This window comes from Hyla sarda, unplaced genomic scaffold, assembly GCF_029499605.1.
Source record: "Hyla sarda isolate aHylSar1 unplaced genomic scaffold, aHylSar1.hap1 scaffold_2109, whole genome shotgun sequence".
Classification (NCBI taxonomy): Eukaryota; Metazoa; Chordata; class Amphibia; order Anura; family Hylidae; genus Hyla; species Hyla sarda.
Genome location: NW_026608773.1, coordinates 23,647 through 47,801, shown reverse-complemented (window position 1 = coordinate 47,801; position 24,155 = coordinate 23,647). Strand labels below are relative to the sequence as shown.

The following is a 24,155-nucleotide window of genomic DNA, read 5'->3' as shown; positions in this document are numbered from 1 at the left end:
TTATTCAATACCGCCAGCAGATGGAGACACTGGGGGATAATTTTCTAAGGATTTATACTGATTTTTCCTGTCTGAATTTGTCGCACAGAAAGTTGCAGGCCAAATATGTGTGACATTTCTGCGACTTTAGCTTCTAGAGCATTTTTACAACATTATACATAGGTGCTGAATACATAAAAAGCGACTGTTCAGCGACAGACAAGTCGCATCGGCTGAAAGTAGGCCAGAATGTCAGTCCATGTTGGAGCAGGTTTAGATACAGTCTAAAGTATAGATCTCAAAGTCTGTGCACAGAATTTAGCAAGGGCCTCGCACCTTCTGATGCATCAGGTAGGTGCACAATAGCATAGCCTAACCCTCTGTACTTTGGTCTATATTGATGCGGGACATAGACAGCCAGCTGATGACCAATCCATTAGTGCAATGGATGGCTGGAAGCATTTGTCTTTGCCTTTGCAATACCACAGAAGCAATGCATGGTCAATGTACAGCAATGACACACCTGTGTGAACAGCCAGGAGACCCCCCCCCCCCCCCATGTTATGTTACATAGTTACATAGTTAGTACGGTCGAAAAAAGACATATGTCCATCAAGTTCAACCAGGGAATTAAGGGGTAGGGGTGTGGCGCGATATTGGGGAAGGGATGAGATTTTATATTTCTTCATAAGCATTAATCTTATTTTGTCAATTAGGAACATTCAGCACCCACCCGCTATCAAGGCAGCTGCCTATCATGTCATGCCCTACCTGCACAGGTGTGCTGGCTACTCAAATGATCCAATTAAGGAGGCCATTTAGTCAGCAGCAGCAGAAGTCCTGTGCCTGGACGCTCCAACAGCGGCCAGACACAAGCAGAAGCAGAAGCAGCAGCAGCACCACCTTTTGTTTTTTGGCTGCAGCAGCAGCAAGGCCCACAGGGCTGGCTAGCTGGCTAGCCAGCAAGCAGGTAGCAATGAAAGTAGGAATCTTTCTTTTTAACCCTGTAAGGGGGTGGTGCACTGTACCCGAAGATACTGCCATATCGGGTCAATGCATAGGGCGACGGAAGCAAGCTTCGAAATCGGCCCCCGTTCTCAAAAATCCATTTAATATATGGTCCCCAGATAGGGGACGTATCAGATATTAAACTGATAAGAACAGATACTACACTTGATCTTAGCCAAAAGGCCGAGAAGCGATAACCGTGAAAGGGGCGGGCCCAACAAGGTGCCCTTCATGGGCACTATCACTGCTTGCTGTCAGGGAGGCTGCCAGACAATTTTCCATGCACACTCTGGGCTGGGGGGCAGTCAACCACCAGTACACACAGCAGAACCTAAACCCATACCATTATTGCTAAGCAGCAAGACAGGGGCCCATTGCACTCCCACGGGGCCTTTTTAAATGCAATCCATAACCCGGATTTGCCAGGAACCCTTCTTACTCCTCCTACTTGCATGTGACACTGGGCTTAGGATCTGCATAGGAAACACACACACAAGCACACACCTACCTTTGTTGCCTGCAGATGCCTCCTTGGCTGTCCCCAAACGGTATCAAACCAACACCCACGGGAAGCTGTAAGCATAGAGGACATGCCTGCACCCCATTGGACTTACCTGTGTGGGTTAAACCCGGGTTATTTGACAACCTATGGCGGTGATGGTTCTGCTCAGGCAGAGCAGTGCTGATGCTCCTCATAAAGCTGTCGCTGCTGTGAAGGTTCTAGGTGACATCACAAATCCCTATGGTTACATACACAACAAAGCTGGGTTGTTGTTGTTTACACTCTGCAAGGCCTGTGGAAGTGAGTGACATCATAGCACTGTAGTTCTGAGGGTTCTAGATGGATGCAACAATCTCCTGTTGCTTCTATGAAGGCCATAATAGACGACATCACCAAACAGCTCCATAGTCACATACACAGCAAAGGAGAGATGTTGTTTACACCTAGTGATGTCAGTGGTATTGAGTGACATCACAGCACAGTGCTAAGGCTCCTGGGCCTGGACACAGCAGCGGCTGCAATATCTCAACGGAGAATACGTTTATATATATGTGTGTGTGTGCGCGTATATATATATATATATATATATATATATATATATATATATATATTTCTCCGCCGAAATCACTTTTAAACCCATTTCCACCTTTTTTTCCCTTCTCTTCCTCTTACTTTTTTTTCACGTTTTTTTACGTTTTTCTCCTTTTCGCCTCTTTTCTGGGCGTATTATTCTTCTTTTTCTTCTTTTTTTTCGTCTAATGCATACCCCATCAGTGCAGCAATGCTTATTCAATACCGCCAGCAGATGGAGACACTGGGGGATAATTTTCTAAGGATTTATACTGATTTTTCCTGTCTGAATTTGTCGCACAGAAAGTTGCAGGCCAAATATGTGTGACATTTCTGCGACTTTAGCTTCTAGAGCATTTTTACAACATTATACATAGGTGCTGAATACATAAAAAGCGACTGTTCAGCGACAGACAAGTCGCATCGGCTGAAAGTAGGCCAGAATGTCAGTCCATGTTGGAGCAGGTTTAGATACAGTCTAAAGTATAGATCTCAAAGTCTGTGCACAGAATTTAGCAAGGGCCTCGCACCTTCTGATGCATCAGGTAGGTGCACAATAGCATAGCCTAACCCTCTGTACTTTGGTCTATATTGATGCGGGACATAGACAGCCAGCTGATGACCAATCCATTAGTGCAATGGATGGCTGGAAGCATTTGTCTTTGCCTTTGCAATACCACAGAAGCAATGCATGGTCAATGTACAGCAATGACACACCTGTGTGAACAGCCAGGAGACCCCCCCCCCCCCCCCATGTTATGTTACATAGTTACATAGTTAGTACGGTCGAAAAAAGACATATGTCCATCAAGTTCAACCAGGGAATTAAGGGGTAGGGGTGTGGCGCGATATTGGGGAAGGGATGAGATTTTATATTTCTTCATAAGCATTAATCTTATTTTGTCAATTAGGAACATTCAGCACCCACCCGCTATCAAGGCAGCTGCCTATCATGTCATGCCCTACCTGCACAGGTGTGCTGGCTACTCAAATGATCCAATTAAGGAGGCCATTTAGTCAGCAGCAGCAGAAGTCCTGTGCCTGGACGCTCCAACAGCGGCCAGACACAAGCAGAAGCAGAAGCAGCAGAAGCAGCAGCAGCACCACCTTTTGTTTTTTGGCTGCAGCAGCAGCAAGGCCCACAGGGCTGGCTAGCTGGCTAGCCAGCAAGCAGGTAGCAATGAAAGTAGGAATCTTTCTTTTTAACCCTGTAAGGGGGTGGTGCACTGTACCCGAAGATACTGCCATATCGGGTCAATGCATAGGGCGACGGAAGCAAGCTTCGAAATCGGCCCCCGTTCTCAAAAATCCATTTAATATATGGTCCCCAGATAGGGGACGTATCAGATATTAAACTGATAAGAACAGATACTACACTTGATCTTAGCCAAAAGGCCGAGAAGCGATAACCGTGAAAGGGGCGGGCCCAACAAGGTGCCCTTCATGGGCACTATCACTGCTTGCTGTCAGGGAGGCTGCCAGACAATTTTCCATGCACACTCTGGGCTGGGGGGCAGTCAACCACCAGTACACACAGCAGAACCTAAACCCATACCATTATTGCTAAGCAGCAAGACAGGGGCCCATTGCACTCCCACGGGGCCTTTTTAAATGCAATCCATAACCCGGATTTGCCAGGAACCCTTCTTACTCCTCCTACTTGCATGTGACACTGGGCTTAGGATCTGCATAGGAAACACACACACAAGCACACACCTACCTTTGTTGCCTGCAGATGCCTCCTTGGCTGTCCCCAAACGGTATCAAACCAACACCCACGGGAAGCTGTAAGCATAGAGGACATGCCTGCACCCCATTGGACTTACCTGTGTGGGTTAAACCCGGGTTATTTGACAACCTATGGCGGTGATGGTTCTGCTCAGGCAGAGCAGTGCTGATGCTCCTCATAAAGCTGTCGCTGCTGTGAAGGTTCTAGGTGACATCACAAATCCCTATGGTTACATACACAACAAAGCTGGGTTGTTGTTGTTTACACTCTGCAAGGCCTGTGGAAGTGAGTGACATCATAGCACTGTAGTTCTGAGGGTTCTAGATGGATGCAACAATCTCCTGTTGCTTCTATGAAGGCCATAATAGACGACATCACCAAACAGCTCCATAGTCACATACACAGCAAAGGAGAGATGTTGTTTACACCTAGTGATGTCAGTGGTATTGAGTGACATCACAGCACAGTGCTAAGGCTCCTGGGCCTGGACACAGCAGCGGCTGCAATATCTCAACGGAGAATACGTTTATATATATGTGTGTGTGTGCGCGTATATATATATATATATATATATATATATATATATATTTCTCCGCCGAAATCACTTTTAAACCCATTTCCACCTTTTTTTCCCTTCTCTTCCTCTTACTTTTTTTTCACGTTTTTTTACGTTTTTCTCCTTTTCGCCTCTTTTCTGGGCGTATTATTCTTCTTTTTCTTCTTTTTTTTCGTCTAATGCATACCCCATCAGTGCAGCAATGCTTATTCAATACCGCCAGCAGATGGAGACACTGGGGGATAATTTTCTAAGGATTTATACAGATTTTTCCTGTCTGAATTTGTCGCACAGAAAGTTGCAGGCCAAATATGTGTGACATTTCTGCGACTTTAGCTTCTAGAGCATTTTTACAACATTATACATAGGTGCTGAATACATAAAAAGCGACTGTTCAGCGACAGACAAGTCGCATCGGCTGAAAGTAGGCCAGAATGTCAGTCCATGTTGGAGCAGGTTTAGATACAGTCTAAAGTATAGATCTCAAAGTCTGTGCACAGAATTTAGCAAGGGCCTCGCACCTTCTGATGCATCAGGTAGGTGCACAATAGCATAGCCTAACCCTCTGTACTTTGGTCTATATTGATGCGGGACATAGACAGCCAGCTGATGACCAATCCATTAGTGCAATGGATGGCTGGAAGCATTTGTCTTTGCCTTTGCAATACCACAGAAGCAATGCATGGTCAATGTACAGCAATGACACACCTGTGTGAACAGCCAGGAGACCCCCCCCCCCCCCCCATGTTATGTTACATAGTTACATAGTTAGTACGGTCGAAAAAAGACATATGTCCATCAAGTTCAACCAGGGAATTAAGGGGTAGGGGTGTGGCGCGATATTGGGGAAGGGATGAGATTTTATATTTCTTCATAAGCATTAATCTTATTTTGTCAATTAGGAACATTCAGCACCCACCCGCTATCAAGGCAGCTGCCTATCATGTCATGCCCTACCTGCACAGGTGTGCTGGCTACTCAAATGATCCAATTAAGGAGGCCATTTAGTCAGCAGCAGCAGAAGTCCTGTGCCTGGACGCTCCAACAGCGGCCAGACACAAGCAGAAGCAGAAGCAGCAGAAGCAGCAGCAGCACCACCTTTTGTTTTTTGGCTGCAGCAGCAGCAAGGCCCACAGGGCTGGCTAGCTGGCTAGCCAGCAAGCAGGTAGCAATGAAAGTAGGAATCTTTCTTTTTAACCCTGTAAGGGGGTGGTGCACTGTACCCGAAGATACTGCCATATCGGGTCAATGCATAGGGCGACGGAAGCAAGCTTCGAAATCGGCCCCCGTTCTCAAAAATCCATTTAATATATGGTCCCCAGATAGGGGACGTATCAGATATTAAACTGATAAGAACAGATACTACACTTGATCTTAGCCAAAAGGCCGAGAAGCGATAACCGTGAAAGGGGCGGGCCCAACAAGGTGCCCTTCATGGGCACTATCACTGCTTGCTGTCAGGGAGGCTGCCAGACAATTTTCCATGCACACTCTGGGCTGGGGGGCAGTCAACCACCAGTACACACAGCAGAACCTAAACCCATACCATTATTGCTAAGCAGCAAGACAGGGGCCCATTGCACTCCCACGGGGCCTTTTTAAATGCAATCCATAACCCGGATTTGCCAGGAACCCTTCTTACTCCTCCTACTTGCATGTGACACTGGGCTTAGGATCTGCATAGGAAACACACACACAAGCACACACCTACCTTTGTTGCCTGCAGATGCCTCCTTGGCTGTCCCCAAACGGTATCAAACCAACACCCACGGGAAGCTGTAAGCATAGAGGACATGCCTGCACCCCATTGGACTTACCTGTGTGGGTTAAACCCGGGTTATTTGACAACCTATGGCGGTGATGGTTCTGCTCAGGCAGAGCAGTGCTGATGCTCCTCATAAAGCTGTCGCTGCTGTGAAGGTTCTAGGTGACATCACAAATCCCTATGGTTACATACACAACAAAGCTGGGTTGTTGTTGTTTACACTCTGCAAGGCCTGTGGAAGTGAGTGACATCATAGCACTGTAGTTCTGAGGGTTCTAGATGGATGCAACAATCTCCTGTTGCTTCTATGAAGGCCATAATAGACAACATCACCAAACAGCTCCATAGTCACATACACAGCAAAGGAGAGATGTTGTTTACACCTAGTGATGTCAGTGGTATTGAGTGACATCACAGCACAGTGCTAAGGCTCCTGGGCCTGGACACAGCAGCGGCTGCAATATCTCAACGGAGAATACGTTTATATATATGTGTGTGTGTGCGCGTATATATATATATATATATATATATATATATATATATATTTCTCCGCCGAAATCACTTTTAAACCCATTTCCACCTTTTTTTCTCTTCTCTTCCTCTTACTTTTTTTTCACGTTTTTTTACGTTTTTCTCCTTTTCGCCTCTTTTCTGGGCGTATTATTCTTCTTTTTCTTCTTTTTTTTCGTCTAATGCATACCCCATCAGTGCAGCAATGCTTATTCAATACCGCCAGCAGATGGAGACACTGGGGGATAATTTTCTAAGGATTTATACAGATTTTTCCTGTCTGAATTTGTCGCACAGAAAGTTGCAGGCCAAATATGTGTGACATTTCTGCGACTTTAGCTTCTAGAGCATTTTTACAACATTATACATAGGTGCTGAATACATAAAAAGCGACTGTTCAGCGACAGACAAGTCGCATCGGCTGAAAGTAGGCCAGAATGTCAGTCCATGTTGGAGCAGGTTTAGATACAGTCTAAAGTATAGATCTCAAAGTCTGTGCACAGAATTTAGCAAGGGCCTCGCACCTTCTGATGCATCAGGTAGGTGCACAATAGCATAGCCTAACCCTCTGTACTTTGGTCTATATTGATGCGGGACATAGACAGCCAGCTGATGACCAATCCATTAGTGCAATGGATGGCTGGAAGCATTTGTCTTTGCCTTTGCAATACCACAGAAGCAATGCATGGTCAATGTACAGCAATGACACACCTGTGTGAACAGCCAGGAGACCCCCCCCCCCCCCATGTTATGTTGCATAGTTACATAGTTAGTACGGTCGAAAAAAGACATATGTCCATCAAGTTCAACCAGGGAATTAAGGGGTAGGGGTGTGGCGCGATATTGGGGAAGGGATGAGATTTTATATTTCTTCATAAGCATTAATCTTATTTTGTCAATTAGGAACATTCAGCACCCACCCGCTATCAAGGCAGCTGCCTATCATGTCATGCCCTACCTGCACAGGTGTGCTGGCTACTCAAATGATCCAATTAAGGAGGCCATTTAGTCAGCAGCAGCAGAAGTCCTGTGCCTGGACGCTCCAACAGCGGCCAGACACAAGCAGAAGCAGAAGCAGCAGAAGCAGCAGCAGCACCACCTTTTGTTTTTTGGCTGCAGCAGCAGCAAGGCCCACAGGGCTGGCTAGCTGGCTAGCCAGCAAGCAGGTAGCAATGAAAGTAGGAATCTTTCTTTTTAACCCTGTAAGGGGGTGGTGCACTGTACCCGAAGATACTGCCATATCGGGTCAATGCATAGGGCGACGGAAGCAAGCTTCGAAATCGGCCCCCGTTCTCAAAAATCCATTTAATATATGGTCCCCAGATAGGGGACGTATCAGATATTAAACTGATAAGAACAGATACTACACTTGATCTTAGCCAAAAGGCCGAGAAGCGATAACCGTGAAAGGGGCGGGCCCAACAAGGTGCCCTTCATGGGCACTATCACTGCTTGCTGTCAGGGAGGCTGCCAGACAATTTTCCATGCACACTCTGGGCTGGGGGGCAGTCAACCACCAGTACACACAGCAGAACCTAAACCCATACCATTATTGCTAAGCAGCAAGACAGGGGCCCATTGCACTCCCACGGGGCCTTTTTAAATGCAATCCATAACCCGGATTTGCCAGGAACCCTTCTTACTCCTCCTACTTGCATGTGACACTGGGCTTAGGATCTGCATAGGAAACACACACACAAGCACACACCTACCTTTGTTGCCTGCAGATGCCTCCTTGGCTGTCCCCAAACGGTATCAAACCAACACCCACGGGAAGCTGTAAGCATAGAGGACATGCCTGCACCCCATTGGACTTACCTGTGTGGGTTAAACCCGGGTTATTTGACAACCTATGGCGGTGATGGTTCTGCTCAGGCAGAGCAGTGCTGATGCTCCTCATAAAGCTGTCGCTGCTGTGAAGGTTCTAGGTGACATCACAAATCCCTATGGTTACATACACAACAAAGCTGGGTTGTTGTTGTTTACACTCTGCAAGGCCTGTGGAAGTGAGTGACATCATAGCAGTGTAGTTCTGAGGGTTCTAGATGGATGCAACAATCTCCTGTTGCTTCTATGAAGGCCATAATAGACGACATCACCAAACAGCTCCATAGTCACATACACAGCAAAGGAGAGATGTTGTTTACACCTAGTGATGTCAGTGGTATTGAGTGACATCACAGCACAGTGCTAAGGCTCCTGGGCCTGGACACAGCAGCGGCTGCAATATCTCAACGGAGAATACGTTTATATATATGTGTGTGTGTGCGCGTATATATATATATATATATATATATATATATATATATATATTTCTCCGCCGAAATCACTTTTAAACCCATTTCCACCTTTTTTTCCCTTCTCTTCCTCTTACTTTTTTTTCACGTTTTTTTACGTTTTTCTCCTTTTCGCCTCTTTTCTGGGCGTATTATTCTTCTTTTTCTTCTTTTTTTTCGTCTAATGCATACCCCATCAGTGCAGCAATGCTTATTCAATACCGCCAGCAGATGGAGACACTGGGGGATAATTTTCTAAGGATTTATACTGATTTTTCCTGTCTGAATTTGTCGCACAGAAAGCTGCAGGACAAATATGTGTGACATTTCTGCGACTTTAGCTTCTAGAGCATTTTTACAACATTATACATAGGTGCTGAATACATAAAAAGCGACTGTTCAGCGACAGACAAGTCGCATCGGCTGAAAGTAGGCCAGAATGTCAGTCCATGTTGGAGCAGGTTTAGATACAGTCTAAAGTATAGATCTCAAAGTCTGTGCACAGAATTTAGCAAGGGCCTCGCACCTTCTGATGCATCAGGTAGGTGCCCAATAGCATAGCCTAACCCTCTGTACTTTGGTCTATATTGATGCGGGACATAGACAGCCAGCTGATGACCAATCCATTAGTGCAATGGATGGCTGGAAGCATTTGTCTTTGCCTTTGCAATACCACAGAAGCAATGCATGGTCAATGTACAGCAATGACACACCTGTGTGAACAGCCAGGAGACCCCCCCCCCCCATGTTATGTTACATAGTTACATAGTTAGTACGGTCGAAAAAAGACATATGTCCATCAAGTTCAACCAGGGAATTAAGGGGTAGGGGTGTGGCGCGATATTGGGGAAGGGATGAGATTTTATATTTCTTCATAAGCATTAATCTTATTTTGTCAATTAGGAACATTCAGCACCCACCCGCTATCAAGGCAGCTGCCTATCATGTCATGCCCTACCTGCACAGGTGTGCTGGCTACTCAAATGATCCAATTAAGGAGGCCATTTAGTCAGCAGCAGCAGAAGTCCTGTGCCTGGACGCTCCAACAGCGGCCAGACACAAGCAGAAGCAGAAGCAGCAGAAGCAGCAGCAGCAGCACCACCTTTTGTTTTTTGGCTGCAGCAGCAGCAAGGCCCACAGGGCTGGCTAGCTGGCTAGCCAGCAAGCAGGTAGCAATGAAAGTAGGAATCTTTCTTTTTAACCCTGTAAGGGGGTGGTGCACTGTACCCGAAGATACTGCCATATCGGGTCAATGCATAGGGCGACGGAAGCAAGCTTCGAAATCGGCCCCCGTTCTCAAAAATCCATTTAATATATGGTCCCCAGATAGGGGACGTATCAGATATTAAACTGATAAGAACAGATACTACACTTGATCTTAGCCAAAAGGCCGAGAAGCGATAACCGTGAAAGGGGCGGGCCCAACAAGGTGCCCTTCATGGGCACTATCACTGCTTGCTGTCAGGGAGGCTGCCAGACAATTTTCCATGCACACTCTGGGCTGGGGGGCAGTCAACCACCAGTACACACAGCAGAACCTAAACCCATACCATTATTGCTAAGCAGCAAGACAGGGGCCCATTGCACTCCCACGGGGCCTTTTTAAATGCAATCCATAACCCGGATTTGCCAGGAACCCTTCTTACTCCTCCTACTTGCATGTGACACTGGGCTTAGGATCTGCATAGGAAACACACACACAAGCACACACCTACCTTTGTTGCCTGCAGATGCCTCCTTGGCTGTCCCCAAACGGTATCAAACCAACACCCACGGGAAGCTGTAAGCATAGAGGACATGCCTGCACCCCATTGGACTTACCTGTGTGGGTTAAACCCGGGTTATTTGACAACCTATGGCGGTGATGGTTCTGCTCAGGCAGAGCAGTGCTGATGCTCCTCATAAAGCTGTTGCTGCTGTGAAGGTTCTAGGTGACATCACAATTTCCTATGGTTACATACACAACAAAGCTGGGTTGTTGTTGTTTACACTCTGCAAGGCCTGTGGAAGTGAGTGACATCATAGCACTGTAGTTCTGAGGGTTCTAGATGGATGCAACAATCTCCTGTTGCTTCTATGAAGGCCATAATAGACGACATCACCAAACAGCTCCATAGTCACATACACAGCAAAGGAGAGATGTTGTTTACACCTAGTGATGTCAGTGGTATTGAGTGACATCACAGCACAGTGCTAAGGCTCCTGGGCCTGGACACAGCAGCGGCTGCAATATCTCAACGGAGAATACGTTTATATATATGTGTGTGTGTGCGCGTATATATATATATATATATATATATATATATATATATATATATTTCTCCGCCGAAATCACTTTTAAACCCATTTCCACCTTTTTTTCCCTTCTCTTCCTCTTACTTTTTTTTCACGTTTTTTTACGTTTTTCTCCTTTTCGCCTCTTTTCTGGGCGTATTATTCTTCTTTTTCTTCTTTTTTTTCGTCTAATGCATACCCCATCAGTGCAGCAATGCTTATTCAATACCGCCAGCAGATGGAGACACTGGGGGATAATTTTCTAAGGATTTATACTGATTTTTCCTGTCTGAATTTGTCGCACAGAAAGTTGCAGGCCAAATATGTGTGACATTTCTGCGACTTTAGCTTCTAGAGCATTTTTACAACATTATACATAGGTGCTGAATACATAAAAAGCGACTGTTCAGCGACAGACAAGTCGCATCGGCTGAAAGTAGGCCAGAATGTCAGTCCATGTTGGAGCAGGTTTAGATACAGTCTAAAGTATAGATCTCAAAGTCTGTGCACAGAATTTAGCAAGGGCCTCGCACCTTCTGATGCATCAGGTAGGTGCACAATAGCATAGCCTAACCCTCTGTACTTTGGTCTATATTGATGCGGGACATAGACAGCCAGCTGATGACCAATCCATTAGTGCAATGGATGGCTGGAAGCATTTGTCTTTGCCTTTGCAATACCACAGAAGCAATGCATGGTCAATGTACAGCAATGACACACCTGTGTGAACAGCCAGGAGACCCCCCCCCCCCATGTTATGTTACATAGTTACATAGTTAGTACGGTCGAAAAAAGACATATGTCCATCAAGTTCAACCAGGGAATTAAGGGGTAGGGGTGTGGCGCGATATTGGGGAAGGGATGAGATTTTATATTTCTTCATAAGCATTAATCTTATTTTGTCAATTAGGAACATTCAGCACCCACCCGCTATCAAGGCAGCTGCCTATCATGTCATGCCCTACCTGCACAGGTGTGCTGGCTACTCAAATGATCCAATTAAGGAGGCCATTTAGTCAGCAGCAGCAGAAGTCCTGTGCCTGGACGCTCCAACAGCGGCCAGACACAAGCAGAAGCAGAAGCAGCAGAAGCAGCAGCAGCACCACCTTTTGTTTTTTGGCTGCAGCAGCAGCAAGGCCCACAGGGCTGGCTAGCTGGCTAGCCAGCAAGCAGGTAGCAATGAAAGTAGGAATCTTTCTTTTTAACCCTGTAAGGGGGTGGTGCACTGTACCCGAAGATACTGCCATATCGGGTCAATGCATAGGGCGACGGAAGCAAGCTTCGAAATCGGCCCCCGTTCTCAAAAATCCATTTAATATATGGTCCCCAGATAGGGGACGTATCAGATATTAAACTGATAAGAACAGATACTACACTTGATCTTAGCCAAAAGGCCGAGAAGCGATAACCGTGAAAAGGGCGGGCCCAACAAGGTGCCCTTCATGGGCACTATCACTGCTTGCTGTCAGGGAGGCTGCCAGACAATTTTCCATGCACACTCTGGGCTGGGGGGCAGTCAACCACCAGTACACACAGCAGAACCTAAACCCATACCATTATTGCTAAGCAGCAAGACAGGGGCCCATTGCACTCCCACGGGGCCTTTTTAAATGCAATCCATAACCCGGATTTGCCAGGAACCCTTCTTACTCCTCCTACTTGCATGTGACACTGGGCTTAGGATCTGCATAGGAAACACACACACAAGCACACACCTACCTTTGTTGCCTGCAGATGCCTCCTTGGCTGTCCCCAAACGGTATCAAACCAACACCCACGGGAAGCTGTAAGCATAGAGGACATGCCTGCACCCCATTGGACTTACCTGTGTGGGTTAAACCCGGGTTATTTGACAACCTATGGCGGTGATGGTTCTGCTCAGGCAGAGCAGTGCTGATGCTCCTCATAAAGCTGTCGCTGCTGTGAAGGTTCTAGGTGACATCACAAATCCCTATGGTTACATACACAACAAAGCTGGGTTGTTGTTGTTTACACTCTGCAAGGCCTGTGGAAGTGAGTGACATCATAGCACTGTAGTTCTGAGGGTTCTAGATGGATGCAACAATCTCCTGTTGCTTCTATGAAGGCCATAATAGACGACATCACCAAACAGCTCCATAGTCACATACACAGCAAAGGAGAGATGTTGTTTACACCTAGTGATGTCAGTGGTATTGAGTGACATCACAGCACAGTGCTAAGGCTCCTGGGCCTGGACACAGCAGCGGCTGCAATATCTCAACGGAGAATACGTTTATATATATGTGTGTGTGTGCGCATATATATATATATATATATATATATATATATATATATATATATATTTCTCCGCCGAAATCACTTTTAAACCCATTTCCACCTTTTTTTCCCTTCTCTTCCTCTTACTTTTTTTTCACGTTTTTTTACGTTTTTCTCCTTTTCGCCTCTTTTCTGGGCGTATTATTCTTCTTTTTCTTCTTTTTTTTCGTCTAATGCATACCCCATCAGTGCAGCAATGCTTATTCAATACCGCCAGCAGATGGAGACACTGGGGGATAATTTTCTAAGGATTTATACTGATTTTTCCTGTCTGAATTTGTCGCACAGAAAGTTGCAGGCCAAATATGTGTGACATTTCTGCGACTTTAGCTTCTAGAGCATTTTTACAACATTATACATAGGTGCTGAATACATAAAAAGCGACTGTTCAGCGACAGACAAGTCGCATCGGCTGAAAGTAGGCCAGAATGTCAGTCCATGTTGGAGCAGGTTTAGATACAGTCTAAAGTATAGATCTCAAAGTCTGTGCACAGAATTTAGCAAGGGCCTCGCACCTTCTGATGCATCAGGTAGGTGCACAATAGCATAGCCTAACCCTCTGTACTTTGGTCTATATTGATGCGGGACATAGACAGCCAGCTGATGACCAATCCATTAGTGCAATGGATGGCTGGAAGCATTTGTCTTTGCCTTTGCAATACCACAGAAGCAATGCATGGTCAATGTACAGCAATGACACACCTGTGTGAACAGCCAGGAGACCCCCCCCCCCCCCCCCCCATGTTATGTTACATAGTTACATAGTTAGTACGGTCGAAAAAAGACATATGTCCATCAAGTTCAACCAGGGAATTAAGGGGTAGGGGTGTGGCGCGATATTGGGGAAGGGATGAGATTTTATATTTCTTCATAAGCATTAATCTTATTTTGTCAATTAGGAACATTCAGCACCCACCCGCTATCAAGGCAGCTGCCTATCATGTCATGCCCTACCTGCACAGGTGTGCTGGCTACTCAAATGATCCAATTAAGGAGGCCATTTAGTCAGCAGCAGCAGAAGTCCTGTGTCTGGACGCTCCAACAGCGGCCAGACACAAGCAGAAGCAGAAGCAGCAGAAGCAGCAGCAGCACCACCTTTTGTTTTTTGGCTGCAGCAGCAGCAGCAAGGCCCACAGGGCTGGCTAGCTGGCTAGCCAGCAAGCAGGTAGCAATGAAAGTAGGAATCTTTCTTTTTAACCCTGTAAGGGGGTGGTGCACTGTACCCGAAGATACTGCCATATCGGGTCAATGCATAGGGCGACGGAAGCAAGCTTCGAAATCGGCCCCCGTTCTCAAAAATCCATTTAATATATGGTCCCCAGATAGGGGACGTATCAGATATTAAACTGATAAGAACAGATACTACACTTGATCTTAGCCAAAAGGCCGAGAAGCGATAACCGTGAAAGGGGCGGGCCCAACAAGGTGCCCTTCATGGGCACTATCACTGCTTGCTGTCAGGGAGGCTGCCAGACAATTTTCCATGCACACTCTGGGCTGGGGGGCAGTCAACCACCAGTACACACAGCAGAACCTAAACCCATACCATTATTGCTAAGCAGCAAGACAGGGGCCCATTGCACTCCCACGGGGCCTTTTTAAATGCAATCCATAACCCGGATTTGCCAGGAACCCTTCTTACTCCTCCTACTTGCATGTGACACTGGGCTTAGGATCTGCATAGGAAACACACACACAAGCACACACCTACCTTTGTTGCCTGCAGATGCCTCCTTGGCTGTCCCCAAACGGTATCAAACCAACACCCACGGGAAGCTGTAAGCATAGAGGACATGCCTGCACCCCATTGGACTTACCTGTGTGGGTTAAACCCGGGTTATTTGACAACCTATGGCGGTGATGGTTCTGCTCAGGCAGAGCAGTGCTGATGCTCCTCATAAAGCTGTCGCTGCTGTGAAGGTTCTAGGTGACATCACAAATCCCTATGGTTACATACACAACAAAGCTGGGTTGTTGTTGTTTACACTCTGCAAGGCCTGTGGAAGTGAGTGACATCATAGCACTGTAGTTCTGAGGGTTCTAGATGGATGCAACAATCTCCTGTTGCTTCTATGAAGGCCATAATAGACGACATCACCAAACAGCTCCATAGTCACATACACAGCAAAGGAGAGATGTTGTTTACACCTAGTGATGTCAGTGGTATTGAGTGACATCACAGCACAGTGCTAAGGCTCCTGGGCCTGGACACAGCAGCGGCTGCAATATCTCAACGGAGAATACGTTTATATATATGTGTGTGTGTGCGCGTATATATATATATATATATATATATATATATATATATTTCTCCGCCGAAATCACTTTTAAACCCATTTCCACCTTTTTTTCCCTTCTCTTCCTCTTACTTTTTTTTCACGTTTTTTTACGTTTTTCTCCTTTTCGCCTCTTTTCTGGGCGTATTATTCTTCTTTTTCTTCTTTTTTTCGTCTAATGCATACCCCATCAGTGCAGCAATGCTTATTCAATACCGCCAGCAGATGGAGACACTGGGGGATAATTTTCTAAGGATTTATACTGATTTTTCCTGTCTGAATTTGTCGCACAGAAAGTTGCAGGCCAAATATGTGTGACATTTCTGCGACTTTAGCTTCTAGAGCATTTTTACAACATTATACATAGGTGCTGAATACATAAAAAGCGACTGTTCAGCGACAGACAAGTCGCATCGGCTGAAAGTAGGCCAGAATGTCAGTCCATGTTGGAGCAGGTTTAGATACAGTCTAAAGTATAGATCTCAAAGTCTGTGCACAGAATTTAGCAAGGGCCTCGCACCTTCTGATGCATCAGGTAGGTGCACAATAGCATAGCCTAACCCTCTGTACTTTGGTCTATATTGATGCGGGACATAGACAGCCAGCTGATGACCAATCCATTAGTGCAATGGATGGCTGGAAGCATTTGTCTTTGCCTTTGCAATACCACAGAAGCAATGCATGGTCAATGTACAGCAATGACACACCTGTGTGAACAGCCAGGAGACCCCCCCCCCCCCCCCCATGTTATGTTACATAGTTACATAGTTAGTACAGTCGAAAAAAGACATATGTCCATCAAGTTCAACCAGGGAATTAAGGGGTAGGGGTGTGGCGCGATATTGGGGAAGGGATGAGATTTTATATTTCTTCATAAGCATTAATCTTATTTTGTCAATTAGGAACATTCAGCACCCACCCGCTATCAAGGCAGCTGCCTATCATGTCATGCCCTACCTGCACAGGTGTGCTGGCTACTCAAATGATCCAATTAAGGAGGCCATTTAGTCAGCAGCAGCAGAAGTCCTGTGCCTGGACGCTCCAACAGCGGCCAGACACAAGCAGAAGCAGAAGCAGCAGAAGCAGCAGCAGCACCACCTTTTGTTTTTTGGCTGCAGCAGCAGCAAGGCCCACAGGGCTGGCTAGCTGGCTAGCCAGCAAGCAGGTAGCAATGAAAGTAGGAATCTTTCTTTTTAACCCTGTAAGGGGGTGGTGCACTGTACCCGAAGATACTGCCATATCGGGTCAATGCATAGGGCGACGGAAGCAAGCTTCGAAATCGGCCCCCGTTCTCAAAAATCCATTTAATATATGGTCCCCAGATAGGGGACGTATCAGATATTAAACTGATAAGAACAGATACTACACTTGATCTTAGCCAAAAGGCCGAGAAGCGATAACCGTGAAAGGGGCGGGCCCAACAAGGTGCCCTTCATGGGCACTATCACTGCTTGCTGTCAGGGAGGCTGCCAGACAATTTTCCATGCACACTCTGGGCTGGGGGGCAGTCAACCACCAGTACACACAGCAGAACCTAAACCCATACCATTATTGCTAAGCAGCAAGACAGGGGCCCATTGCACTCCCACGGGGCCTTTTTAAATGCAATCCATAACCCGGATTTGCCAGGAACCCTTCTTACTCCTCCTACTTGCATGTGACACTGGGCTTAGGATCTGCATAGGAAACACACACACAAGCACACACCTACCTTTGTTGCCTGCAGATGCCTCCTTGGCTGTCCCCAAACGGTATCAAACCAACACCCACGGGAAGCTGTAAGCATAGAGGACATGCCTGCACCCCATTGGACTTACCTGTGTGGGTTAAACCCGGGTTATTTGACAACCTATGGCGGTGATGGTTCTGCTCAGGCAGAGCAGTGCTGATGCTCCTCATAAAGCTGTCGCTGCTGTGAAGGTTCTAGGTGACATCACAAATCCCTATGGTTACATACACAACAAAGCTGGGTTGTTGTTGTTTACACTCTGCAAGGCCTGTGGAAGTGAGTGACATCATAGCACTGTAGTTCTGAGGGTTCTAGATGGATGCAACAATCTCCTGTTGCTTCTATGAAGGCCATAATAGACGACATCACCAAACAGCTCCATAGTCACATACACAGCAAAGGAGAGATGTTGTTTACACCTAGTGATGTCAGTGGTATTGAGTGACATCACAGCACAGTGCTAAGGCTCCTGGGCCTGGACACAGCAGCGGCTGCAATATCTCAACGGAGAATACGTTTATATATATGTGTGTGTGTGCGCGTATATATATATATATATATATATATATATATATATTTCTCCGCCAAAATCACTTTTAAACCCATTTCCACCTTTTTTTCCCTTCTCTTCCTCTTACTTTTTTTTCAAGTTTTTTTACGTTTTTCTCCTTTTCGCCTCTTTTCTGGGCGTATTATTCTTCTTTTTCTTCTTTTTTTTCGTCTAATGCATACCCCATCAGTGCAGCAATGCTTATTCAATACCGCCAGCAGATGGAGACACTGGGGGATAATTTTCTAAGGATTTATACTGATTTTTCCTGTCTGAATTTGTCGCACAGAAAGTTGCAGGCCAGATATGTGTGACATTTCTGCGACTTTAGCTTCTAGAGCATTTTTACAACATTATACATAGGTGCTGAATACATAAAAAGCGACTGTTCAGCGACAGACAAGTCGCATCGGCTGAAAGTAGGCCAGAATGTCAGTCCATGTTGGAGCAGGTTTAGATACAGTCTAAAGTATAGATCTCAAAGTCTGTGCACAGAATTTAGCAAGGGCCTCGCACCTTCTGATGCATCAGGTAGGTGCACAATAGCATAGCCTAACCCTCTGTACTTTGGTCTATATTGATGCGGGACATAGACAGCCAGCTGATGACCAATCCATTAGTGCAATGGATGGCTGGAAGCATTTGTCTTTGCCTTTGCAATACCACAGAAGCAATGCATGGTCAATGTACAGCAATGACACACCTGTGTGAACAGCCAGGAGACCCCCCCCCCCCCCCATGTTATGTTACATAGTTACATAGTTAGTACGGTCGAAAAAAGACATATGTCCATCAAGTTCAACCAGGGAATTAAGGGGTAGGGGTGTGGCGCGATATTGGGGAAGCGATGAGATTTTATATTTCTTCATAAGCATTAATCTTATTTTGTCAATTAGGAACATTCAGCACCCACCCGCTATCAAGGCAGCTGCCTATCATGTCATGCCCTACCTGCACAGGTGTGCTGGCTACTCAAATGATCCAATTAAGGAGGCCATTTAGTCAGCAGCAGCAGAAGTCCTGTGCCTGGACGCTCCAACAGCGGCCAGACACAAGCAGAAGCAGAAGCAGCAGAAGCAGCAGCAGCACCACCTTTTGTTTTTTGGCTGCAGCAGCAGCAAGGCCCACAGGGCTGGCTAGCTGGCTAGCCAGCAAGCAAGCAGGTAGCAATGAAAGTAGGAATCTTTCTTTTTAACCCTGTAAGGGGGTGGTGCACTGTACCCGAAGATACTGTCATATCGGGTCAATGCATAGGGCGACGGAAGCAAGCTTCGAAATCGGCCCCCGTTCTCAAAAATCCATTTAATATATGGTCCCCAGATAGGGGACGTATCAGATATTAAACTGATAAGAACAGATACTACACTTGATCTTAGCCAAAAGGCCGAGAAGCGATAACCGTGAAAGGGGCGGGCCCAACAAGGTGCCCTTCATGGGCACTATCACTGCTTGCTGTCAGGGAGGCTGCCAGACAATTTTCCATGCACACTCTGGGCTGGGGGGCAGTCAACCACCAGTACACACAGCAGAACCTAAACCCATACCATTATTGCTAAGCAGCAAGACAGGGGCCCATTGCACTCCCACGGGGCCTTTTTAAATGCAATCCATAACCCGGATTTGCCAGGAACCCTTCTTACTCCTCCTACTTGCATGTGACACTGGGCTTAGGATCTGCATAGGAAACACACACACAAGCACACACCTACCTTTGTTGCCTGCAGATGCCTCCTTGGCTGTCCCCAAACGGTATCAAACCAACACCCACGGGAAGCTGTAAGCATAGAGGACATGCCTGCACCCCATTGGACTTACCTGTGTGGGTTAAACCCGGGTTATTTGACAACCTATGGCGGTGATGGTTCTGCTCAGGCAGAGCAGTGCTGATGCTCCTCATAAAGCTGTCGCTGCTGTGAAGGTTCTAGGTGACATCACAAATCCCTATGGTTACATACACAACAAAGCTGGGTTGTTGTTGTTTACACTCTGCAAGGCCTGTGGAAGTGAGTGACATCATAGCACTGTAGTTCTGAGGGTTCTAGATGGATGCAACAATCTCCTGTTGCTTCTATGAAGGCCATAATAGACGACATCACCAAACAGCTCCATAGTCACATACACAGCAAAGGAGAGATGTTGTTTACACCTAGTGATGTCAGTGGTATTGAGTGACATCACAGCACAGTGCTAAGGCTCCTGGGCCTGGACACAGCAGCGGCTGCAATATCTCAACGGAGAATACGTTTATATATATGTGTGTGTGTGCGCGTATATATATATATATATATATATATATATATATATATATTTCTCCGCCGAAATCACTTTTAAACCCATTTCCACCTTTTTTTCCCTTCTCTTCCTCTTACTTTTTTTTCACGTTTTTTTACGTTTTTCTCCTTTTCGCCTCTTTTCTGGGCGTATTATTCTTCTTTTTCTTCTTTTTTTTCGTCTAATGCATACCCCATCAGTGCAGCAATGCTTATTCAATACCGCCAGCAGATGGAGACACTGGGGGATAATTTTCTAAGGATTTATACTGATTTTTCCTGTCTGAATTTGTCGCACAGAAAGTTGCAGGCCAAATATGTGTGACATTTCTGCGACTTTAGCTTCTAGAGCATTTTTACAACATTATACATAGGTGCTGAATACATAAAAAGCGACTGTTCAGCGACAGACAAGTCGCATCGGCTGAAAGTAGGCCAGAATGTCAGTCCATGTTGGAGCAGGTTTAGATACAGTCTAAAGTATAGATCTCAAAGTCTGTGCACAGAATTTAGCAAGGGCCTCGCACCTTCTGATGCATCAGGTAGGTGCACAATAGCATAGCCTAACCCTCTGTACTTTGGTCTATATTGATGCGGGACATAGACAGCCAGCTGATGACCAATCCATTAGTGCAATGGATGGCTGGAAGCATTTGTCTTTGCCTTTGCAATACCACAGAAGCAATGCATGGTCAATGTACAGCAATGACACACCTGTGTGAACAGCCAGGAGACCCCCCCCCCCCATGTTATGTTACATAGTTACATAGTTAGTACGGTCGAAAAAAGACATATGTCCATCAAGTTCAACCAGGGAATTAAGGGGTAGGGGTGTGGCGCGATATTGGGGAAGGGATGAGATTTTATATTTCTTCATAAGCATTAATCTTATTTTGTCAATTAGGAACATTCAGCACCCACCCGCTATCAAGGCAGCTGCCTATCATGTCATGCCCTACCTGCACAGGTGTGCTGGCTACTCAAATGATCCAATTAAGGAGGCCATTTAGTCAGCAGCAGCAGAAGTCCTGTGCCTGGACGCTCAAACAGCGGCCAGACACAAGCAGAAGCAGAAGCAGCAGAAGCAGCAGCAGCACCACCTTTTGTTTTTTGGCTGCAGCAGCAGCAAGGCCCACAGGGCTGGCTAGCTGGCTAGCCAGCAAGCAGGTAGCAATGAAAGTAGGAATCTTTCTTTTTAACCCTGTAAGGGGGTGGTGCACTGTACCCGAAGATACTGTCATATCGGGTCAATGCATAGGGCGACGGAAGCAAGCTTCGAAATCGGCCCCCGTTCTCAAAAATCCATTTAATATATGGTCCCCAGATAGGGGACGTATCAGATATTAAACTGATAAGAACAGATACTACACTTGATCTTAGCCAAAAGGCCGAGAAGCGATAACCGTGAAAGGGGCGGGCCCAACAAGGTGCCCTTCATGGGCACTATCACTGCTTGCTGTCAGGGAGGCTGCCAGACAATTTTCCATGCACACTCTGGGCTGGGGGGCAGTCAACCACCAGTACACACAGCAGAACCTAAACCCATACCATTATTGCTAAGCAGCAAGACAGGGGCCCATTGCACTCCCACGGGGCCTTTTTAAATGCAATCCATAACCCGGATTTGCCAGGAACCCTTCTTACTCCTCCTACTTGCATGTGACACTGGGCTTAGGATCTGCATAGGAAACACACACACAAGCACACACCTACCTTTGTTGCCTGCAGATGCCTCCTTGGCTGTCCCCAAACGGTATCAAACCAACACCCACGGGAAGCTGTAAGCATAGAGGACATGCCTGCACCCCATTGGACTTACCTGTGTGGGTTAAACCCGGGTTATTTGACAACCTATGGCGGTGATGGTTCTGCTCAGGCAGAGCAGTGCTGATGCTCCTCATAAAGCTGTCGCTGCTGTGAAGGTTCTAGGTGACATCACAAATCCCTATGGTTACATACACAACAAAGCTGGGTTGTTGTTGTTTACACTCTGCAAGGCCTGTGGAAGTGAGTGACATCATAGCACTGTAGTTCTGAGGGTTCTAGATGGATGCAACAATCTCCTGTTGCTTCTATGAAGGCCATAATAGACGACATCACCAAACAGCTCCATAGTCACATACACAGCAAAGGAGAGATGTTGTTTACACCTAGTGATGTCAGTGGTATTGAGTGACATCACAGCACAGTGCTAAGGCTCCTGGGCCTGGACACAGCAGCGGCTGCAATATCTCAACGGAGAATACGTTTATATATATGTGTGTGTGTGCGCGTATATATATATATATATATATATATATATATATATATATATATATATTTCTCCGCCGAAATCACTTTTAAACCCATTTCCACCTTTTTTTCCCTTCTCTTCCTCTTACTTTTTTTTCACGTTTTTTTACGTTTTTCTCCTTTTCGCCTCTTTTCTGGGCGTATTATTCTTCTTTTTCTTCTTTTTTTTCGTCTAATGCATACCCCATCAGTGCAGCAATGCTTATTCAATACCGCCAGCAGATGGAGACACTGGGGGATAATTTTCTAAGGATTTATACTGATTTTTCCTGTCTGAATTTGTCGCACAGAAAGTTGCAGGCCAAATATGTGTGACATTTCTGCGACTTTAGCTTCTAGAGCATTTTTACAACATTATACATAGGTGCTGAATACATAAAAAGCGACTGTTCAGCGACAGACAAGTCGCATCGGCTGAAAGTAGGCCAGAATGTCAGTCCATGTTGGAGCAGGTTTAGATACAGTCTAAAGTATAGATCTCAAAGTCTGTGCACAGAATTTAGCAAGGGCCTCGCACCTTCTGATGCATCAGGTAGGTGCACAATAGCATAGCCTAACCCTCTGTACTTTGGTCTATATTGATGCGGGACATAGACAGCCAGCTGATGACCAATCCATTAGTGCAATGGATGGCTGGAAGCATTTGTCTTTGCCTTTGCAATACCACAGAAGCAATGCATGGTCAATGTACAGCAATGACACACCTGTGTGAACAGCCAGGAGACCCCCCCCCCCATGTTATGTTACATAGTTACATAGTTAGTACGGTCGAAAAAAGACATATGTCCATCAAGTTCAACCAGGGAATTAAGGGGTAGGGGTGTGGCGCGATATTGGGGAAGGGATGAGATTTTATATTTCTTCATAAGCATTAATCTTATTTTGTCAATTAGGAACATTCAGCACCCACCCGCTATCAAGGCAGCTGCCTATCATGTCATGCCCTACCTGCACAGGTGTGCTGGCTACTCAAATGATCCAATTAAGGAGGCCATTTAGTCAGCAGCAGCAGAAGTCCTGTGCCTGGACGCTCAAACAGCGGCCAGACACAAGCAGAAGCAGAAGCAGCAGAAGCAGCAGCAGCACCACCTTTTGTTTTTTGGCTGCAGCAGCAGCAAGGCCCACAGGGCTGGCTAGCTGGCTAGCCAGCAAGCAGGTAGCAATGAAAGTAGGAATCTTTCTTTTTAACCCTGTAAGGGGGTGGTGCACTGTACCCGAAGATACTGCCATATCGGGTCAATGCATAGGGCGACGGAAGCAAGCTTCGAAATCGGCCCCCGTTCTCAAAAATCCATTTAATATATGGTCCCCAGATAGGGGACGTATCAGATATTAAACTGATAAGAACAGATACTACACTTGATCTTAGCCAAAAGGCCGAGAAGCGATAACCGTGAAAGGGGCGGGCCCAACAAGGTGCCCTTCATGGGCACTATCACTGCTTGCTGTCAGGGAGGCTGCCAGACAATTTTCCATGCACACTCTGGGCTGGGGGGCAGTCAACCACCAGTACACACAGCAGAACCTAAACCCATACCATTATTGCTAAGCAGCAAGACAGGGGCCCATTG

The 24,155-nt window shown here is 46.2% G+C and overlaps 11 non-coding genes across 11 annotated transcripts; all 11 read right to left on the bottom strand.

Annotated features, from left to right (window-relative positions):
- Positions 1–991: 991 nt before the first annotated feature.
- LOC130319325 (U2 spliceosomal RNA) lies at positions 992–1,182 on the bottom strand. The gene has a single exon (XR_008865551.1). It is a non-coding gene; the product is annotated as a U2 spliceosomal RNA (small nuclear RNA).
- Positions 1,183–3,275: 2,093 nt separating this feature from the next.
- On the bottom strand, positions 3,276–3,466 carry LOC130319324 (U2 spliceosomal RNA). The gene has a single exon (XR_008865550.1). It is a non-coding gene; the product is annotated as a U2 spliceosomal RNA (small nuclear RNA).
- Positions 3,467–5,551: 2,085 nt separating this feature from the next.
- Positions 5,552–5,742, bottom strand: LOC130319323 (U2 spliceosomal RNA). The gene has a single exon (XR_008865549.1). It is a non-coding gene; the product is annotated as a U2 spliceosomal RNA (small nuclear RNA).
- A 2,085-nt stretch (positions 5,743–7,827) lies between these two features.
- LOC130319321 (U2 spliceosomal RNA) lies at positions 7,828–8,018 on the bottom strand. The gene has a single exon (XR_008865547.1). It is a non-coding gene; the product is annotated as a U2 spliceosomal RNA (small nuclear RNA).
- Positions 8,019–10,106: 2,088 nt separating this feature from the next.
- On the bottom strand, positions 10,107–10,297 carry LOC130319320 (U2 spliceosomal RNA). The gene has a single exon (XR_008865546.1). It is a non-coding gene; the product is annotated as a U2 spliceosomal RNA (small nuclear RNA).
- Positions 10,298–12,384: 2,087 nt separating this feature from the next.
- Positions 12,385–12,575, bottom strand: LOC130319319 (U2 spliceosomal RNA). The gene has a single exon (XR_008865545.1). It is a non-coding gene; the product is annotated as a U2 spliceosomal RNA (small nuclear RNA).
- A 2,099-nt stretch (positions 12,576–14,674) lies between these two features.
- Positions 14,675–14,865, bottom strand: LOC130319318 (U2 spliceosomal RNA). The gene has a single exon (XR_008865544.1). It is a non-coding gene; the product is annotated as a U2 spliceosomal RNA (small nuclear RNA).
- A 2,085-nt stretch (positions 14,866–16,950) lies between these two features.
- LOC130319316 (U2 spliceosomal RNA) lies at positions 16,951–17,141 on the bottom strand. Its single transcript, XR_008865543.1, has one exon. It is a non-coding gene; the product is annotated as a U2 spliceosomal RNA (small nuclear RNA).
- Positions 17,142–19,227: 2,086 nt separating this feature from the next.
- On the bottom strand, positions 19,228–19,418 carry LOC130319329 (U2 spliceosomal RNA). The gene has a single exon (XR_008865554.1). It is a non-coding gene; the product is annotated as a U2 spliceosomal RNA (small nuclear RNA).
- Positions 19,419–21,501: 2,083 nt separating this feature from the next.
- LOC130319327 (U2 spliceosomal RNA) lies at positions 21,502–21,692 on the bottom strand. Its single transcript, XR_008865553.1, has one exon. It is a non-coding gene; the product is annotated as a U2 spliceosomal RNA (small nuclear RNA).
- Positions 21,693–23,782: 2,090 nt separating this feature from the next.
- Positions 23,783–23,973, bottom strand: LOC130319315 (U2 spliceosomal RNA). Its single transcript, XR_008865542.1, has one exon. It is a non-coding gene; the product is annotated as a U2 spliceosomal RNA (small nuclear RNA).
- Positions 23,974–24,155: the final 182 nt, after the last annotated feature.